The 20,921-nt window shown below is 47.9% G+C and overlaps 1 protein-coding gene across 2 annotated transcripts in view; it reads right to left on the bottom strand.

Moving 5' to 3' along the window:
• Agpat4 (1-acylglycerol-3-phosphate O-acyltransferase 4) overlaps positions 1 to 20,921 on the bottom strand; it is a 94,116-nt gene that overhangs the window by 45,254 nt on the left and 27,941 nt on the right. The gene's annotated exons all lie outside the window — the stretch shown is intronic.

Genomic DNA, 20,921 nt, shown 5'->3' on the forward strand with positions numbered 1-20,921 from the left:
CACACACACTGCACACACACACCACACACACATACACACACACACGCACCACGCACCATATACACACACACCACACACACACAAACAGCGCACGTACACACATACACAGTGTCTAAAAGGAATGCTTCAAGAATGGCCTCCATACCTGTCCTGCAGCTGTACCTAGGTGAGACTAAGATAAAGACAGGGACTCTAGTTTCCACCGAGAATAGTCCGCATTCAGCATGACACTGTTTCCTGTCTGCTCCGGTGATATCTAAATACTCCGAAGGGACTAGGTAGCCACTTCTTCCTACAGACTGGAGTACAATTCTAACACTTGTTACACAACGAGTCTTCCCAATTTGGCAAGAGACACTAATTATTCTATTTAACCCCACTCCCACATATGACTGCTTGCCAAGTTTCTAATGTGCTATTAGTTTGCAAACGGCGCCTGCCCTTCTGTGGGTTGGAGGGTCTGCCAAAGCCAGTGGGCAATGTTACGCTGGACCTCAAGCTCCCTGAACTCTCTGCCTACCCCATCCCCACCACCTGCACTCCTGAACTGGCTCTGCACATGCTCATACCCCATCCCCCCACCTGCACTCCTGAACTGGCTCTGCACATGCTCATACCCCATCCCCCCACCTGCACTCCTGAACTGGCTCTGCACATGCTCACACCAGTGAGCACAGAACAGCAGTGGCTTGCTATGGTCTAGTTCTGTCATCACACCTAACAGTCTGGATGCTCGGTGTGAGCACTGCCTGCATCTCTCTGACTCCTGTGATGAGGAGAGTGTGTGTGTTTTAAAATGGCAGGCATTCCAGCCTGCCCATCCTGGAATAGTGAAGACCATTGGCAGCTAAGGGTCTGCTTGCTTGACTCATCTGACCCTGTTGGTCTCTCTCCAGGTACTCAAAAAGAAAATAAGGGGGGCGGGAAGACTTGGGGTGCCCACGGCACACGCCTGTAATTCCAGCAGTAGGAGACTGTGATGGGAGAATGGCCAGCATTTGGCACCATCATTGTAAGGTTACATATTAAAAGTCTAGCTGCAAAAATTCAAACAAAACAAAACCCCTAACTCAAGTTGGTAGCTGAGATTCAAAAGTCCCAGCATAGTCTCCCCAGGCTACAATCACTTCTCCTTCCTAGGTAGAGATGCTACCCAGGCAGTGCCTATGGAGGCACACGCCACACTGAGGGGAGGGAACAGGTCTCATCAGTTCTTGCTCACAAGCAAAGCTTTTCCACGCCCTCCCCTCTCAAGGGCCACTAGCTGGTCTCTGTCCAGGAGCTGAAAGCTGCCTGGGTTCAGAATGCTCACTCAACCTCTTTCGGCTGCTCTGTGGCTAGTTGACAGGGATTAGAGAAAACAAAAATTGCCATTCAGTGAGAGCCAAACCCCTGAGGCTGCCAAGGGCTGCCTCCCTCCTGTCTTAACAAGGCGGCTCCTTCACAGCCTAACAAAGAAGGTTGTGGCATGTTTGGACACAAATACAAGTTGGCGATGTCTCTTTTTCAGAGTCCTGAGTTCACTGAGTACATTGTGGGCTGGGTGAGAATAAACGCACAGATGACTGATCAAGGGGCCGATGCTCGCACTCCAGACAGCATCCCTAGTCTCTCAAGCTCTCCAGACAGCATCCCCAGCATCTCAGCAGCAAGCTCTCCTGAGTTCAGGAGGGCAGACGGCTGCAGCATTGCCCTCGCCAGTTCATACCCGAGCTTCATCAGTGGAAGGGGTGGCGCACACGCATTGCCATCCCTGCCCTCTTGCTCCTTAGCCCTCTTGCTCCTTAGGCTGCTGGTGTGGAAGCCCCATGATACACATGCATCATTCTGGCCCCAGGGCTGCCCATGGCCCAGTGCTCTATCTATTGTAGTCCTAATTCCCACACGGGCTCTGCTTCACAGCCTCCTTCCCTCCAGCTGACGCCGTGCCCATGCCGGTCTTCTTAGGCAGACGTTTCTACCCTTGTGATATTTCTTTTAAGGCGTGTCCTCATTCTGGCCTGCCTGTGCCAGGAGACATCCCAGAGAGCAGAGAAAAATGAGGAATGGTGTCGGGAGATACAGACTAAGAACGGGTGTAGGATGTGGAAAGTCAAGTTGGCCATCCTGCTTGTAAGCCAAGGTCTATTGCTTGGGGCTGGGAATTGGAGCCTCAAGACAGAAAACAACAACAACAACAAAAAACCCCAGGCCCAGTCATCTCTGGGCCCAGCACTTAAACACAATGCCAGTGTGTGCTCACTGAAGGTCTAATGAGAGGGTTAGAAGGTCACTCCATTGTTTGAGCGTGCTTGGACATAAGGTGAGCACTTGGTGCAGGACCGTTCAAGCCAATTGTGGCATTGTACATGCCTTTTCCTGCTCCCCGAGGTCCGGTTCTGTTTATGGTAACCCGGTATAAAGGTGTGGGTCTTGTCCCCGTGTGTGATCCCACTGATCATGGTCTGTTCCCATCGGAGACATGGGTCCAGAAACAGGAATATGGAAGTAAAGAACCCAGGAATAGGAATATAGAAATATAGGAATGCAAATTTGTAACTTAAAGAGTAAGAGGCGACAGTCACCAGCCCTGTCAGCAGTTAGCAATAAGCTCTTAACAATGGTGTTCCTTGCTTTATGACCCACCAACAGCTCTGTCTGTGATCAAAGGTTAGCATTTTTCAGTGGCTCCCTGCCACTGAGGGTTAACTATCTTAAGGCAGAAGGAAAGTGACTTTTAATACACAGCTGTGACTTTTGGTTGCTCTGTTCCATAGTCTTCCCTGCCTTGGGAAAACCAGCAATTGCCAGGGAAATGCAGTTTTTCAGTAAACACCATTAGAAGTGCATGGGAGGAACAAAAAGCTAACATAAACACTAACTTAGCCAAAGACCTTGTTAATGGAAATTGTAAAAAAACAATCTGTACTTAAGTTTTGTGTAACAGTTCTTTTGCCCATGCCTAATGCTTACCTCTTACTATGAAAGGGGAGCTCAGAGTCCGCCCAGGTTGCCACAGTTTCAGAAGCCCAACCTCTGACTGTGATCTCAGCTATAGCTGACAAGCTTTTCGTGCCCTGTGGTGATTCCTTTTTCTGAAATAAAGTTTGCTTCTGCTTCAAACTTTGGTGGTCTGTTTCCATGCCCTTTACAGCCCCCCCCCCCCGCACCCCGCACCCAATATAATGTTTTCCTTCTGCTTAAGAAGCCCGGATGTTAGTCAGGTGGCGGTGGCACTCGGGAGGCAGAGGCAGGTGGACCTCTGTGAGTTCGAGTTCCAGGATAGGCTCCATCCAAAGCTACAGGGAAACGCTGTCATGAAAAAGAAAACAAGCAAACAAAAAACCAGCAGCAGTGGCAGCCTGGATGTCCCAGAATGTCACGCATTCAGGACCATCGAAGGCATCCCAGTGAAGGCATTCTCAGAAAGCACAAAGACTCGCTTTATCTGAGACATAGCCCTGCTCCTGTATGCACACAGGCAAGAGCCTCTGTGGCCAGCTCTGCTACATTCCTCAGACGCTGGGATGGTCTCACCACCATCAGCCAGGGGACGGCTGCCCTCCTCGTGACAAGGAACCAATCAGAAGTTTGTAATCAATATTTACCGTCAAAATAGCTTTACCAAATCTCCATATTTCCACCATGGTAGATGGCAGCTAGCAAAGGGAAATTATTGAATGCCAAGTGAGAGAAAGGAGATTACTGAATAAAGAGTTGAGGGGGGAGGAAATTACTGAATGGGAAGTTGGGGGAAAAGGAAATTACTGAACGGAAAGTTAGCGGAGAAAGGTAATTACTGAATGGGGGAGGAAATTACTGAATGGAAAGTTAGGGGGAAAAGGAAATTAATGAATGGGAAGTTGGGGGGGAAAGGCCTTCTGTCTGGCTTGCAGATAGTACAGTGCAGTTAACTACCTGGGTAACTCTGTCTTGAACATTGACTTGGTTGTATGACGTATCGGATATCTGCAGTATTTGTTTGATAATGTCTTGGAAAAAATCCCTGGCATTTTAGCAGCTGGCCTGTAGCACCCTCTTGGATGTGGAGTCATAGCACATGTGTCGGGGGCCCTGACCTTGTGGGTAGCAGCAAAGACAACAGAGAGAGCAGGTAGCGCTGGTGGCAGCCAGGCTTCTGGAGGAAAAGACGTCTTTAGAGGACAGAATCCAGATGTCTTCCTAGCACAGCTGCGCGGGGTGTGGCATCTGCCACACCTGGAAATGCTAAAGTCTGCCTGTGGTAAGGTCTTGTGCGTCAGCCCATCCCTGGCTTTGGTTGGAATTAACTGGTTTTCAGGCCCACACCCCTAACATTCTGAACATTGTCTAAGGGCATGCCACTCTTAAAGCACCCCCCCCCCCAACCTTTCCTGGTTTGGCTGGGCATTGCCCTCTTACAGAAAGAAAAGAATGTTCTTCATGCAAAGCAAGAGACAGCCAGGTGGGATGACTTGAAGGCCCCTGGGGCAAACATGACACACATGGGGGAAAAGCTGCTTGGGGGCTGATCAGCCGCTCCCCACTTCCTCCACTTCGCCCATTGCCCAGAGCTAAGGGCAGCTTTGTGGCCTCCAGCTTTCCCCACAGCATTTGCAGAGCTTCCGGTCAGTGCGAAACAACCGTTCTTGCCAAAGTTTCACCCTCGTTATCACGGCTTGCTGTGCCCATCCCTCTGCCCACCCACCCACTCTGGCACCAGCTCATACTCAGTGTGGCAGCTGAATCCCCAAACTCACTGGCTTTTCAGTGGACCTAACTGTAAACTATTCGTTGTAAACTTCCCTCCATTCACTTCTTCTACCAAGTGATTCGTGTGAGAAACACACACACACACACACACACACACACAGCACAAGCGCACAAGCGCGCGCACACACGCACGCACGCACTGCACAGGTGGTGGAAAATCAGGAGCGAGTGGATCATTATTCAAAGAAAATAGGGTGGTGTAACTGTATTTCTCTTTTTATAAGTGTTTGTGGTGCAGAGGACCTGAGTTACATACCCAACACCCATGTATAAAAATCTGGGCAGGGCAACAAGCACCTGTAATTCCAGCAATGGTTTCCGGTGGAAGGGTTAGAAACTAAAGGATCCCAGGACGGGCTAGCTACCCACCTAGCAAAATCAGCAAGCTCCCGGTGCAGTTAAGACGCTGCCTCCAAAAAACCCAAGATGAAGAGTGACTGAGGGAAGACCTCAATGTTGACTTTTGTCCTCCACATGCTCACGTACACACAACTACACACAAACATGAACCTCTTTGCTGACCTGGGGCTGCTCTACAGAGAGCCACGGGCTAGGGGACTAACAATAAAATGTGGCTGCCTCCCAGCTCTGGAGTCCTGTAGTTGGAGATCTGAGGTCCTAAGATAAATCCATCCCAACTTCATCACCATCCTTCTGGACCGTGATGCCAAACATCCTACACTGGTGACCTGTCTCTCAGCCCAGGTCCTTTCCGCTGCCTACATTCTCCTCAGGCTCTGAGAATGAAGATTTGAAACATCCCCACCACCCCTGGCCCCAGAGCCCTAGCCTGTCGCCCAGCATGGACATGCAGTTGACCAGTTAAGCAATGGATCAAGCAGTCACCCATTTTCCTGTATCTCCTATATTGCTCTTTTCTATTCCCTTCACCGGTCTGATTCCCACTTAGTTCTTATTTGGTGTTTGAATTTTTCCCCCTAAGCCTATAAAATGTATCCTTGCCCCCCAAAACAAAAACAAAACAAATAAGGGATTATCTCCAGCATACATTTACGAAATTGGTGCTAGATGATGTCCACAGTTTCACATTATGCTATCTTCACTTCCTAGTGCACTTAAGTGACAACAGAGTACCAACAGCTTAGAGGCACTATTGAGCACCAATGTATACACGTCTACTCTCTCTCCTACAGGCCTCTGGGACTGAGTCTCAGGATCCAATTCATTCCCACTGCAGCCTCACAGCACAGAAAGGATGCCATGGACACCCTGCACATACCCCGAGTCCATGCACTAGAAAGCAAACCCCATATTCGTGTTAATGGTATCTGGCAGCGGAGCATTCAGGAAATGGTTGGGATCAGTTAAAATCATGAGGGTTCCCACGTGGGTTTGGGAGAAGAGAAAGATTCTTCTGAATTGCCAAGGGATGTCCTTTGTCGTGACAAGGTGCAGCAAGAGATCTTCTCCAGATGCCCTTGATGGTCCTACCTCCAGGACTGTGGGGGCAGTGTTGTTAAAATGTTTAGGTGTATCCAGTAAGGAGACACAAACCTCGACTCAATGATCCCACGTGGAGTTTATTGGTGGACGGGGAGGAAAAAGGGGGGTGAAAGGTAACCAACCCGTGCAGAGCAGAGAGAGAGATAAGATATGAGACAGAGAGAGACAGAGTAAGAGTGTAAGAGGGAAAGAGAGTAAGAGTAAGAGTAAGAGCAAGAGCAAGAGCAAGAGAGTAAGAGAGTAAGAGAGCGTAAGTGGGCAGGGTCAGTCCTTTAAAGGGGTCCTTTACACCTGCCTGGTTCTCACGGAACTCTGGGCTGGCCAGAGTGTTGCCTGAGTGCATCCTGCCAGGTAACAGGGCAGGCCAGAATAATGCCTGAACCTTTCAGGCGGGCTACATAAACTTCTTTATGTAAGTATGCCAGCCTGTGGTATTCAGTCGTAGCAACGGAAGACACACTTAGCTGTGACAACGAGGCCATGATGGCCTTATGGGTTCTCACTGACACACACATAACCATTCTTTAACACCTGGCTTGAGATCAGCTTCAAAGACACAGGGGCATGGCATAGGGACTCACCCTATATGGTGGGTCTGGGCTGTCCCTGGCTCTGCACCATTATTTCTGTACCTATAATTCAACTATGCCTCAGTTTACCATGGTTTGGGTCTACAAGTCTCCAAGTCACCCCCCCGCGCCCCAACCCTGTTTAGTAAGTGCCCTCCAGATGTGCCTTTGAATTAAACTCACATGCCAGGTTGTGAACACCTGTTGAGAGCCTGGGGTGCCGCTCAGCTAATGGTCTGCCAGGCATGAGGCCCTGGGTTCCATCCCCACCAGCATGCTGTGGTTGAGAGACAGAGCCAAGGGGAGCAGAAGTTCGTCTTTGGCTACACGTGAAGAACAGAAACACGGGAGACCCTGTCTAAAAAACAGCAGCAGCCAAAGCAAACACAAAAACCAAGAAGGCACTCTGGGGCCCGCCTGGGGCCTGAGGCAGGGATTAGCGTGCTTGAGTTGGTTCTGGCAGACTTCTGCTTTAAAAACCTACAGGTGCTAAGAAAAGCCGCCATAAAGCATGGCATTTGCGTATCTCAAGAGGTAGTCAAGAATTACTTTGCAATCTCTGCTCCTTTGCTTACGGCGTGGCCTTAAAGCCACGCTAGCGCCCGTGCCTTAGGAACTGATCCACAAAATGAAGGGCTGCTAGCTGTGTGACTAAAACCAGCAATGGATTCACAGACTCAGAGCCAAGGCCAACCACATTCGAAACCCATAGAACACATAGCCATGGGAACTGCAACTAGCTAACCCCTGGCTGCCAGTCCCTTCCCACAGCCCTGTGGAACGTCACCTCAAAAGTTACACTTCATGGTTAAGGGGCATCCCCAGGCAGGCAAAGAGCCACATGTGCCTGCCTAGCTCGTGTGTAAATTCTGCTCCTGGCCCAGGTCTCCTTCAGGGCTCCAGACACTAGCAGTGCTCGGTTGCAGGTCAAATACATGCATTAGGAAAGGGCTTTGTCTTTTTTGTTTGTTTGTTTGTTTGTTTGTTTTACGAGACAGGGTTTCTCTGTATTGTTTTGGAGGCTGTCGGTCCAGCCCGGCCTCGAACTCACAGAGATCTGCCTGCCTCTGCCTCCCGAGTGCTGGGATTAAAGGCGTGCCCAAAAGGCTTTGTCTTAATGCCTGCCTCAGTCTGGGTTCTCGAGGGGAACACAACTAATAGTGTGAATATGTGTGTATAAAAAGGGAATTTGCTAAAGTGGCTTACAGGCTGTGGTCCAGCTAATCCAACAACAGCTCTCTCCCAACAGTAAGTCCAAGAATCCAGTAGTTGTGCAGTCCACAAGGCTAGGGGGCAGGGGTGGGTCTCAGCTGGTCTTCAGCACACACTGGGATCCCAAAGAAGTACCCTCTACAGCCACCGAATGAATGGGCTTGCCAGTGAGGGCAAGCAGGCACAGAGAGAGAGAAGCCGCTCTCTTTCGTGTCCTTACTGGTCTAGATTCAGAGTGAGTCTTCTACCTCAAGTGATCCAAGTCAGCTAAAATCCCAGCTTTCAGTTTAGTTAATTCCAGCTGACAGCCAAGACTATCCATCACAGTGCCTGTCGACACAACCTGTCCCAGAACCAGCCTCCCATCCAGCACATCGGATTCAATGGCTTAGGGGGGGGGGTGCCCCAGAGGTACCCTACAAGTATTCCTCAACATCAGACAGAAACCTCTGATGTCTGGGCCCCTGATGGGATTTCTGGGAAGAGTGCCCACCTTCCAGTGTCTTTCCACCCACTGTCTGTTTGTCACCTGGTGACAAATGCCCCTTAGGTGGAACCATAGTAGGATGATGTCGTTAGCCATCTGGCCTCAGAGACCCTGACAGTGGACACACTCCCTGGCACAGGACGAGTCTTGTCCTAAGGCCTGGTGTGAGCTCATGTGTCCAGGTGGCCTCAGTGCCTCGGATGGCAGTCCAGGCAACATCTAGGGAAAGGGGTTAGACTTGAAGCCCTATACAAGGCTTGATGGAGACTGGCTGAATCTTGCAGTCCTTAGTGAAAGGGGTAAACTAAACAAGGGCTTCACTTCTAATAATTCAGAAATAAAGGAACCAGACCCTCACTCAACACCCTGCTTTAGCAGCCATGACAGGCTACAGAAAAGACACGTAGGCCTCTGACACAAAGGAACTCCAGACCCCACGCCTCCCAGCCTCCTAGAGACTCGGTTCCTGGGAACTCTCTGGCCACAAAAGAAACTCCAGAGGGGACCAAAACCTCCCCTGTAGTCTCCAGGATACAGTTCTGAAAACTACTGGAATCTATGTACAACAGGTCACCTGCAAGTAACAAGACAATGCCATAGAAACCACAGAATGTTCCCTCTCAGCACTGACCAATAAAAATAATTGCTACACAGGTATTTCATGCCAAAACATGACTTTGAGAAATTCTCCTAATTGTTCCCAAATGTCAACCAATCAGAAACCAACCTGTACCTACTATGTAATCCTGTAACTTTTGTCTATAAAACCTAGCAATAGACAGGGAACTTCACTCCCTCTGGGGGCTGCAGAGACAGCTGGCCAAGTGGGGTCCCTGTCATGGGTGGATGAACAATTAAAACCTTGCTTTTGCAGTTTAGTGGGTCTGCCTTCCTGGTGGTCTCTGGGCACTTTGCAACTTAGGCACAACACTTAGCAAGGCTGTGACACAGAGAACAGGGGTGCCATTCATTCCTGGGTGTGTCTGTCAGTGAGGTTCCTTCCCAGCTCCTTCTCCTGGAGTTCCAGACAGCCTCCTCCCTTCTCCAGTTCCCCACTGACTTCTCCAGAGCTTTCCTCTCACAAACACAGCCAGTCCTCTCTGGGACCCCAGGGAGCCCATCTCCACCTTCTGTAGAGGCTGCTGGGGGCTCCACAGGTCTTGGGGGTTCCTGTTGCACCCCTGGAGAGCCAGCCTAGAATTCAGAGTGAGTGGATGCTCAGGGTGTGTCTGGTCCTCCTCTCCTCCTCCATGCAGCCCCTCCCTTCTCTCCACACTGGCCAGGGCTCCTTTGCTTCTCACAAGGTTGGTGTCCAGACAATCCTTGTCATTAACTCTAGGCTTATGAGCCTCCCTCATCCCAGCAACACTCACAGTGTCTGCCTGTGTAAGGGATGGGCCTGGGCCTGGCCTCACGGGGCTATTCTTGTGCTGGATCCTTCGAGAAGCTCAGGGAAGCAAACACCTGTAGTTGATTCCCGCTTTCCCAGATCAGATGAATGGGAAGTGCAGGGGAGCTGTGATAGTAAGCACTAGCCATGGCCAGCATTCACACATCAGCAACGTGGCAAAGCGCAGTTTGTAGTGGCAATGGGTCTTTCACCCACAGCATCATCCTGGTACTGTCTCTGCCTCAATGGCCCTGGGACACAGACCATGAGCCTGCCATCATAAGAGTCCTCATAAGAGTCCCCTAGATGAAGCAGGAAGTGAAAACCTTACTCTAAAAAAAAAAGGGGGGGACTTTTGTTTTGCAATTTGCTGCCCTCAATATAATGTACATGCCAGGGGCTGTTAGTCAGTGAGGAAGGGGAAGTTCACACTCAGGTCTACCCCAGCAGGGCCTCGGCAGCCACACCCAGACATGCTTTGCAACACGGCAGAACATGGAGGGCAGCCCAGTGTCTTTAGACACCACAGGAACTTGTCCTTTCCCTCATGTACAGCCCTTATAGAGACTGGGCTTGACGAGCCCAGACCGACCCCTTCAGAAAGGAACAGGACAGCTTCTCCCTGGCCTGCTGCATCTCCCCACAACATACCTTAAGTGCCCATGACTTGTGAGGCAGGGAAATGGACCTACCCCAGAAGGACCCATGCAAGTTCTTTAAGAGACATCTACAGCATTCCCCTCCAGTGCCCCGCCACTGCCAATCAGCTGACTGCAAACACAGGACAAGTGACCTCCAGGGGAACACCTTGAGTTGGGGTACAGAGAGGATATAAATACCTTCCTATGACCAAGTACAACGACGGCAAATCAAAACACTATACCAGAAGCCGGGACTCCTGGTTAATTCTATCCCATCTTTATATCAAACATAAAGTTGCCTAAGTAAAAAGCCAACATCGGAAGAAAAGACAGGCATGCTTACCCAGTTTCCTTGAGCTCCTGCCCTTCCTGGCAAGGTCTAAACTTCATCTTGAAATTCACCTATTTATCTATTTATAGGCAAGATCTCACATATCCTTGCGTACCAGGCTTTTGTTTGGGGCCACGAACCAGCTTCCCAAAGCATGACGCGGCTGAGACCTATTATTGTTAGTTTTGAATGCTCGGCTTAGCTCTCATTTTAATCTGTTTCTCTTTATCTACGTTTTGCCTCGGGGCTTTTTACCTTTCTGTATGTCCTACTGTGTGTCAGTTGGCTAGTGCCTCCCTGGCTGTTTCCCTCTCTTTCTCCCTTGTTCTCTCCTCTCTTCTCTTTTCCGCCAAGATTTCTCCCCCTATACTTAGTCTCTCTGCCCGCCAGCCCCGCCTATCCCTCTCCTGCCTACCTATTGGCCGATCGGCTTTTTACTAGACCAATCAGGTGCAGGCGAGGTGAAACAGATGCAACACGCCTTTACATAATTAAACACATGCAGCGTAAACAAATGTGACACAGCTTTGCCTAGTTAGAGTAATAGTCTATGGCAGCCTAGGCAAATTTCAAACCAGCTAGGTAGCTGAAAATGACTTCAACTCAACCATCACCAGACCCGATTTACAGGAAAGCACAGTACCTAACCTGGAGTCTCCTGAATTCTAGGCAAGCCCTCTACCCACTGAGCTCTATCTCCAGCCTGACTTTAAGCAGTTAAGGAATTATTTTACAAGCATCCCATTCTGCATCTTTCATCAGATGGGGGAGGGGGATCTGGTCATCTGGACTGAGGGTTTCCGTGGCTGGCCAGTGGTTGGTCTGTAAGCAGGTAGGCAGAATATTTTATTTGGAGGCTCCAGAAACGGCTCCATGGTTAAGAGCATGCGCTGCTCCTTCAGGAGACCTGGGTTCAGTTCCCAGCACCCACATTAGGCAGCTCACAGCCACCTGTAACCGCAGTTCCAGGGGAAATCTGATACCTCAGATCTTTAGAATATTTTATTTGGCATCCTAGCACTACAAGTTGCCTCTGGCCTTCCCTCATGTGGACTTGTGCGTGGGAGGGACTCTGTGGGGCTATGTAAGCCCACAGCCCTTGGAAAGCAGGAGCAGCGTGGCTCACCGGCTCTCCTGCGCAGGCTCAGACTTCCAAAACCCGTGGTAGGAGCAGTGAACTTGGCATCCAGGCCCCAGAGCTGGGGTTGGGACTGAGGGGAGGAGTATTTTCATTTTGTTGTATTTCCTCGCTCTCTTCTAAAATAGTAGCTCCATCTCAGCTCTCCTCACCAGCTTTCCCCCCTGACAGTAATAGACCACTAAGTTTTCCAGTTTTGTTTGAAGTTCACAGTGTCAGGAAGGGAAAAAAAATGAAAGCATAACCTCAGACTGGTTTGTCTGAGCCTCCTTTCCCTAGAGATGAAAAAGCACAGGTCCCTCTAGACCAGCGATCCTCAGTCTTCCTAATACTGTGACCCTTTAATACAGTTCCTCATGTTGTGGCGACCCCCAAACCATACAATTATTTTTGTTGCTACTTCGTAGCTATAATTTTTGCTACTGTTATAAATCACAGTGTAAATATAAGATATCTGATATTTGACCCCCCCCCCCTTGAGGGGGTCGTGACCCACAGGTTGAGAACCACTGCCCGGGAGATTAATCTGCATGGTGCAAAGGCAGTGTGATCCAACCTCCATCCCAAGTCTGACAACTGTCTTGCTTTTTGCACTTTCCAGGAGCTTGCTCAGTCGGCTCCTCCCACTCAGCACACGGGGCGGGGCTGACTTGGAGCTTTCTGTCTGTATAGTGAGACAATGTAGGAAGGTAAGGCAAAAAGCATTGCCTACCAGCCAGTCCTCCCTTCCCCCGCCCTCCAGGCCCATCACTCACAAATGACCATCCATGAGCTTAGCTCCGTCCCCACTCCCTCACCCCCCCCACACCCCGTGTCAGGCTCGGCCTGGAATGTCCATGCTGTGCCTTATCTGTCACTGAGGCCATTGTGCTCATGGATGCTGCCCTGGACTCGCTGGTGACAAGGAGCTCAAATATTCAACAGAGGAAAGGAAGATAACAGTCTGTCAGTGAAATGTGACCCGGGGGCAACTCCAGGAAACAATGTCTTCTGCTTCCTCATAGAGGATCGGCTGCAAATGATGGACGCTGCCATTTCTGCTCCGAGTGACTCATGTGCCAGAAGAAACCACTAGGCCCCAAGCACAGGTTTTCATCGTAACTTGCAGAGAATATGGCAGGATGGGCCCAATCAACTTGGCGCAGCTCTCTGCTGATCAAGCTGCTGCCCAGACTGTGGCCCGGAGGCTGCGGAATCAAACCCAGGAGAATGACCTACATAGTCTGTCCTTTTGCAGTTTTTCAATCAGAGAAAGCTAGGAAAACAAACAAAATGGATTAAAAACTGACTCTGCTCCCCAACGCTTGCTAGGATACCAGATAGGAGGCGCTGTGGAGATGGGGCACAGTTCCTAGTCAAATGCATCAAAAGGAACCCATGAGTCATGTCCAGCATGGATCACTCCCTTTCGACCACGGCCTCGTTCCCTAGGAACCACGCTGGCTCCTCACCGAGAGCACACCCCCTTTTTCCATTCACAACACTGCAGAAATGACTCTGTACTGCTTGGCCTAAAGCCCTCGAGCAGTGTCTTGGGGAAATGGGAACAGAGCATGCAGGACATACCAAAACAGCGGAGGTAAGGACTCAGGCATTACGCTGGCTTGCCCTGTCACCTGGCAGAATGCACTCAGGCAGTGCCCTGGTCAGCCCAGGTGCAAAGGACCCCTTTAAAAGACAGACACCGGGCCAATTGCACTCTCTCTCTCTGCTCGCTCTTTCCCGTTGTTTCCCTGGGGCAGACAGGGCTTTTCCTGTCTCCGTCTTCTCTTCTGTCCTCTGTGTCTCTACCTCCTTTCTCTTTCCTTCCTCCTCCCTCCCCTTTCTAATAAAACTTCTCACTAAGCTCTGTCTGCCTGGCCTGTTTGTCTGTCCATCTCGGTCACCCTCACCTGCCCTGAATCCTCCAAGGTTCCTCATGCTTTATCATAATAGCAGGTCTTTCCGCAAGATTGTCTGGAATAGTTCATTCTGGGGCTTCATTTGGAACTCGTTCCGCATATTTTAATTTATTTGTAATGATTAAAAATCATTTTTATTTCTAAATTGTTACTTTTTAATTTCCACCAAAAACGAGGGAGTATTGTAGTGACCAGTCCCCCATTTTAGCAGCCTTGAGAGGCTACCATGTGCTCGCATGACCTTGCTGCTCCTGTCCTGGTCACCAGGAGGTCAGGTGTGCTCCTCCTGGCAAGGAACCAATCAGAAGTTAGCTGGCGGGGCTGTGCTTTACGGCTCTGGGTGTGCTTTACAGACAAGTGCACAACAGTGACGTGCAGAGCATAGCAACCACCCTGGGAGGGCCTATGGGCCATAACAACCAGTTGACCAATCAACACAGGGCAGGTCACCCAACCCTGGAAGCGCACCAATCCTGAGACTGTTTCATACCCCTAGACACTCCCCTTACGCTGCCCTTTAAGATCCCAGCCTGGAGGTTCCTCTGGGTCTTTCTCCAGCCATTGGCCATGGTGGCAGGGTGAAGGGCCCCAGCTAATAAGTTTAGCTCATTAAATAACTTCAATAAAAGACTCTTTGCTTTTGCATCGAAATGGGCCTCTTGGTGATTTGGGGGTTCAGAATTTGGGCACAACAGTATGTGAAAGTGCCCTCCAAGTATCTCCACAAGCAATCTGACTCTTAGATGTGAGCCTGAAAACCCCATTACTGCCTTCTACCTCCAATGAAAAGCATGACTCTTAGCTGAAACTTGAATAGGGCTTATGACAGGGCAAACAGATATTCTCAAATTTCAAGCTGGCAAATCTTGGAATCACCTGGAGTACATGAAAGACCTAAATGTGATTTAAAAAATTTAAAAAGTACAACCAGCATTGCTTTGATAACCCTAATTTCATATAGATAGCCCTCCCCCTGCTGCAGTGTGGAAACTTTTTTTTTTTTTTGATTTTTCGAGACAGGGTTTCTCTGTGGCTTTGGAGGCTGTCCTGGAACTCGCTTGGTAGTCTAGGCTGGTCTCGAACTTACAGAGATCCGCCTGCCTCTGCCTCCCGAGTGCTGGGATTAAAGGTGTGTGCCACCAATGCCCGGCTGTGGAAACTATCTTTTAAAATGCAATCAATGTTCATCTCGGTCAGCTATCTTCTCCCCCTAAATTATGCAAACCCTTCCCCTTCACACAGCTATATTTCCACCCACTTCTTTGGGCTCTGATGAACACCCCCTTTTTCTACACCACTGTAGGTGCCTAAATACTAGAACCACGGGAGAATAAAGCGATGATACAGCAAGGCACACTACTCGATACCGGGCTGAGTGTTTGTATCCAGTAAGTCACAGACTATGGATTCAAGACTTCTAATATTACGATGCTGTGAGCATCCTAGACATATATGTAAAACCCTCCAGGACGAACATCAAGCATCAGAAATGGTATCAGACATTATTTGGGAATTCCAGATTGGTAAAGGGAATCCTGAATAAGGATGTTGCTATCATGTTTTTTCCCTTGCATTTTTGAAATTTACCAAAGGGGGGAAAAAAAAGACATAAAGGATGATGGGATTGCAAGATGACTGACTAGAAGTGTCTGAAGTGTTTCTCTCTACAAACCAAGTTCTCAGTGTTTCAGGCAGAGCCCCAGGGTCCTGTGGGGATGTAGGGATGCCAGAACAGGGGACACTTGTTGGCATCTGCTTTGTGGACCGGAAACGGCGGTCACACCCATTTGACATTCGTTATCATTGTATATAGTTTTTGCATCAGGCTTAAAGCCTTCTTTAGACTTAAAGGGGAATTGAATTGTAGGCATCTGGCTGGTGGACCTGAAATGGTTGTCACACTCTTTGGGCGTGGCTTCAGGCAGACGGAAGTGGAGAGGAGCTTGAGGCGTGGCTTTTCTTTGCTCAATCTTTCCGGTGGGTCAGTGGCTCCAATAGGAAGCGCAGGGAAACGCTCCAGCTGCTCTTTGTATTTTTCCATGTAACTGTTCCCCAATAAACACCTATTTATCATTTCTCTTGGGTCTAGTGATGTAATCACATCCTCGCCTTCAGACACAGTTGGTTTATAAAGGTTGCATGACAGCCTTTCTTCCAAATATCTCAGAGATTACCCCTACAGCAAGAGGGACTTTGCTCAGTAAGCAAACAGCCTCAAGACAGACACTGAGAGTTTGGCTGCTGGAGGGGTAGGCAACCTTTGCAGGCCCTGTACCCTGTGCAGAGCTGCCTGTTACCACACGGCTACGTGGCTCTACAGGATAGCCTGTCATATGCCATGCCTGAAGCAGATTCACGCATGCTGCAAAATGCCATCTTGAGACTTGCCCGGCACGGGTTCAGTGAGGTAAGCAGGCAGCTGTCTGGGATTACTTCATTTTGGCCCTTAAACCAGCCAGGTGGCCCTGCTACCCTCCCCCACCCCAGGAAGCGGCCTGCTGTGTGCTGAGCAGCTCAGTCCATGGGTGCCCCCTGGGAAGCAGGCAGGTGGCTGTGTCTACCCACACTGTCCCCACAGGAAGCAACTGAGATGCCTCCTAAGCAGTTCAGCCCACAGATACCTGGCGGTCCTACTCACCCCTCTTTGAACCTTGTCAACAGCTAGTCAACTTGCCAGGAAGAGCTTGGTCTGCCATGTGTCCTGGGAGGTAGTCAAGCTGGGCTACTCACCATTCCATGGTCTGGAACTTACCTAGTCTTCCTTGAGGTTCTTGGCTGACCCTGACACCAGGAAGCAGATTGGAAGCCCTCCCTGAGCAGACTGCCAATCCCCTCCCCACACACCCCCAGCCCTACTGAAAGGTTGTGCAAAGACAACTTTCCAGGTCAGATACAGAGACAGGAAACCACCCGGGCCATCAGAATGGTCCTCACACACTCAAATGTACACACCCTTCACACTTTGACAGCTACACACCACCTGCATGTGTTTACAGACTCCAAACCCAAGCAACATTACCATCAGCAAACTTGCATGTAACTGCTGCATCCCAGAAATCCCACAAACCCCTCTGCTGCCAACCCTTGTGCCCAGTTTTTTATCAGTCACATACATTTCCAACATGTATTATAGCTGATGAAGCTACACAGGCAATTACTGTGCCAACTTAGCCTACTTGAGCCACAGGAGACTCACAGGAAAGCTCTCAAGTTGCTAGCCTGGAGTGCGCAGTTCAGCAGCAAAAAGCAACAAGACAGACCCTGCCCCCACAAGGAGGAAGAAGAGAACTGACTCCCACATGCCCACCATGGCTGAAGCACGCCCATACAACCAAGAATAATAAAGAACACATTTGTAAAAAGAAGAGCTTGGACAATCAGTGGGTCAGCGAAGAAATCAAAAAGAAAATTCAGAATTGCTTGAAACAAATGAAAATGGAAATACAACATACTAAACTCTTTGGGATAAATCCAAAGTTGAACTGAAAGCTTATGGAAGCAAGCACATGTATCAGATATAGGGTGAAAAAGATTCAGATAAACAAACCAATGGTACAAATCAAGGAGCTAGAAAAACAAGAACAAAAGGAACCTAAGCTTAGCAGAAGAGAAGTAACAGAGATCAGACAAGAAATAAACAAAATGAAGAGACTATGAAACATAAATGAAACAAAGTTTCACAAAGCAAAACAAATGTTTAGCTACACTAACTGAGCAAAACAGAGAGAACACCAAAACAATTGAGAGGAGGAGGAAAAAAGGAGACACTAAAACGGATGTCACAGAAACAGAAGGTCAGGGACCGGTACGAAGAACCAGAGGCCAACAACATGGATGATCTAGAAGAAATGGCTAAATTCTGGCACATACAACCTACCTAAAGGGAGCCATGAACACACAGAAAACCTGAAAAGAACAACGAATTGCAAGAGAGACCCAGAGACACAGTCTCCTGAGGAGGAGCAGCCTGGGACCAAACCCTTCCCTGTGCGATTTTACCAAGCTTTTAAGGAACTGACACTATTTCTTTTCAAACTGCAAAGGAAAAAACAAAACAACAACAACAATGACAAAACCAAAACAAAACAGAAATAGAAGAAACCCTTCCATACTTATTCTATCAGGTCAATATTACTGCAATACAAAAATCAGACAAGGACAATGAAAACTACAAGAAAAAAAAAAGGAAGAGGAAATTACAGACCACTATCCCCTATGAAAACATACAAAAATTCTTTATAAAATAATAGCCAAAGATATTAAATATAAGATCCAAAAGATATATATATCTTATGATCAAGTGATGTTTACCTCAGGACTGCAAGAATGGTTTAACATATGCAAATCAAAAAACATAAGAATACATCACATCAATAGAATGAAAGACAAAAAAATTTTTAAAAACTTATGGTCATCTCAAATAAATACAAAAACAGCATTTGATAAAATCTGGTATCACTTGTGATGAAACTGCCCCCACCCCAATTACATATAGACAGAATGTGCCTCAGCGAAACATAACCCACAGCCAACAACTTACATGGGGCTGCGATTCTTTCCTATAGGTCAACAATGAGTAAGCAATCTGCATTCACCACTCTGCCTTAGTATTGGAAGTCTCACCCAGGGCAGTAAGATAAAGACTAAAGAGCATCTAAGAAAAAGGAGGAGCTAATTATCCCTGTCCACAGATGACATGATTTTACATATAGAGAAAAACTAAAGGCTCCATCAAAAACAAAGCAACCCATTAGAGGGATAAACTCAATAAGGTTGTGAGAGACAAAAATCGCACACAAAACCCAGATGCATTGTACATCATGAAACTTCTGGGAAAGAAATCAGGAAGCAATCTCACTCACAAGACCCCAAAATCATAAAACACTTAGGAAAAAACTTAACCAAGGAATCATGTGACCTCTACAATGAAAACCACAAAACCCTGAATAAAGAAATTGAGAGGGTACAGCTCAGTAGCATAGTGCTTCTGTGCCGTGTCTGAAGCCTTCACTCAACACCATCAAAAAGGGAAGAAAAGTTAGAGAGCACACATATACTGTGTGCACACACAGAGAAAGACGTTCCATGTTCATGAAAGAATTAATGTTGTTAAACTGTCCATACTACCCAAACTGAGTCTACAGATGTAATGTAATCCCTAACGAATACCACTGGCATTCTAAAGGAAGTAGAAAACAAAATACTCACTCTTAAAATTTGTGTGGAACCACAGGAGACTCTCCAGAGCAAAGGCAATTGTGAGGGAAGGGACAAAGGGACGGAGGGACAATTGTGAGCAAAGGGGTATAACCTGACTCTTAATTCCACAGAGCCATGGAACCAAAGCAGCAGTACTGACCCCTACACCAAGAGAACAGAATAGAGAACTGAGAATAAAAACCTGTCTTCAGCACTGACTTGCTACCAGGGCACATATCAGAGCAAATCGTCTCCTGGATACTTGGGAAAACTGGGTGTCCAAATGCAGGAGAAATAAGCCAGCACATCTCTCTCCATGTACGGAATCAACTTGGAGTGGAGGCTCGAATGTGAGACGGGAAATTATAAAATGACTAGAAGAAAGCAGACAGGAAAAGTTTTGTGACACTGGTCTCCAGGCGAGGGACACACACATCAAAAGCAGAGTTTGGAAACAGCGTTGTAGCAAACTTGGCAGCTTCTCCACACGGGTGTACTTGTACAGGCAGAGTAATGGCACAGTAGGAGAAGCATGACGGAGACCGATTGTGTATTTTATGATTGTATGCTGCGTAGAGAGGACCTGAAATGATCCCAGCATGAAGGAGTAAAAAGTGTGTGAGTTGATGGGGTGTGCCTGCTAGCCTGCTCTGTGTATGTGTATCAAGATACTGCATATGTCTTACAAATATATATGATCAACATGTCAGTTAAAAATATATGGGGTTGTCAAGAGAGCACACTCCAGCTCTTGCAGAGGACTGGAGTTCAGTTCCCAGCACCCATGTGAGAAGGCTTATAACCACCTGTAAGTCCAGTTCCAAGAATCTGAAGGACTCTTTTGGCCTCCATGGGCACCTATACTCACATGCAAATATGTACACACAGACATATACACACTGGAAGATAATAAAAATGAAGTTAGAAGTTAAGAATATATGGGGCTGGAGAGATGGCTCAGAGGTTACACTCTCAGCTCTTCCAAAGGACCCAGGTTCAATTCCCAGCATCCACATGGCAGCTTACAACTGTCAGTAATTCAAGTTCCAAGGGACCCAACATTCATGCCAAAACACCAAAACACATAAAATAAATGAATAAAAAAAAAACACACAAAGTAGGGCATAGTAACACATTCAGAGAGTCAGGGGAAGAGATTACCAAGTTCAATGCTAGTTTGAACTATATAGTGACACCCTGTCTCAAAAACAAAATAAAAACCCCAATAGAGGACTTAAGGTTTTAAGAAGCACACTTAAGTTTAACTTCATTGTTCTTCGGACAAATAATAGTTTTGTCTCTTGGCCAAGACCTAAGGTTACAAAAATATTTTCATTGCTTAGTTTGAATGAAAGAGGCCATATTTTTAATATCTTTTCAACCATATATATAGCTGATAATGAAACAGTATTTTATAATTTAGGAAACAATTATAAACTTAGCATTTATCAACAACAAAACTCACCACTAGCACTTGGGAAGCAGACGCAGGCAGATCTCTGTGAGTTTCAGACCAGCCTGGTCTACAAGAGCTAGTTCCAGGACAGGTTCAAAAGCTACACAGAGAAACCCTGTCTCAAAAAAAAAAAGAAAGAAAGAAAGAAAGAAAAAAGCTCACCACTAGATGTTGCAATTGTAGAGACTCTGGCCAAATGATTCATGTTTCAAACAGCTCAGCATAAGCACACACACAACACATGCACAAGCACAGACACACACACACACACACACACTCATTGTATCACTTCTTTTCCTCTATAGAACCCTGACTAACTTGACTACTGTGAAGTTAATGGGAACTACTACAGGGTGCTTGGGCATAGAACCGAGCCCTCCCTTTTTCCCCTTACATCATCAC

The sequence above is a fragment of the Mesocricetus auratus genome, unplaced genomic scaffold (assembly GCF_017639785.1).
Source record: "Mesocricetus auratus isolate SY011 unplaced genomic scaffold, BCM_Maur_2.0 Super-Scaffold_100018, whole genome shotgun sequence".
In the NCBI taxonomy this organism is placed as follows: domain Eukaryota; kingdom Metazoa; phylum Chordata; class Mammalia; order Rodentia; family Cricetidae; genus Mesocricetus; species Mesocricetus auratus.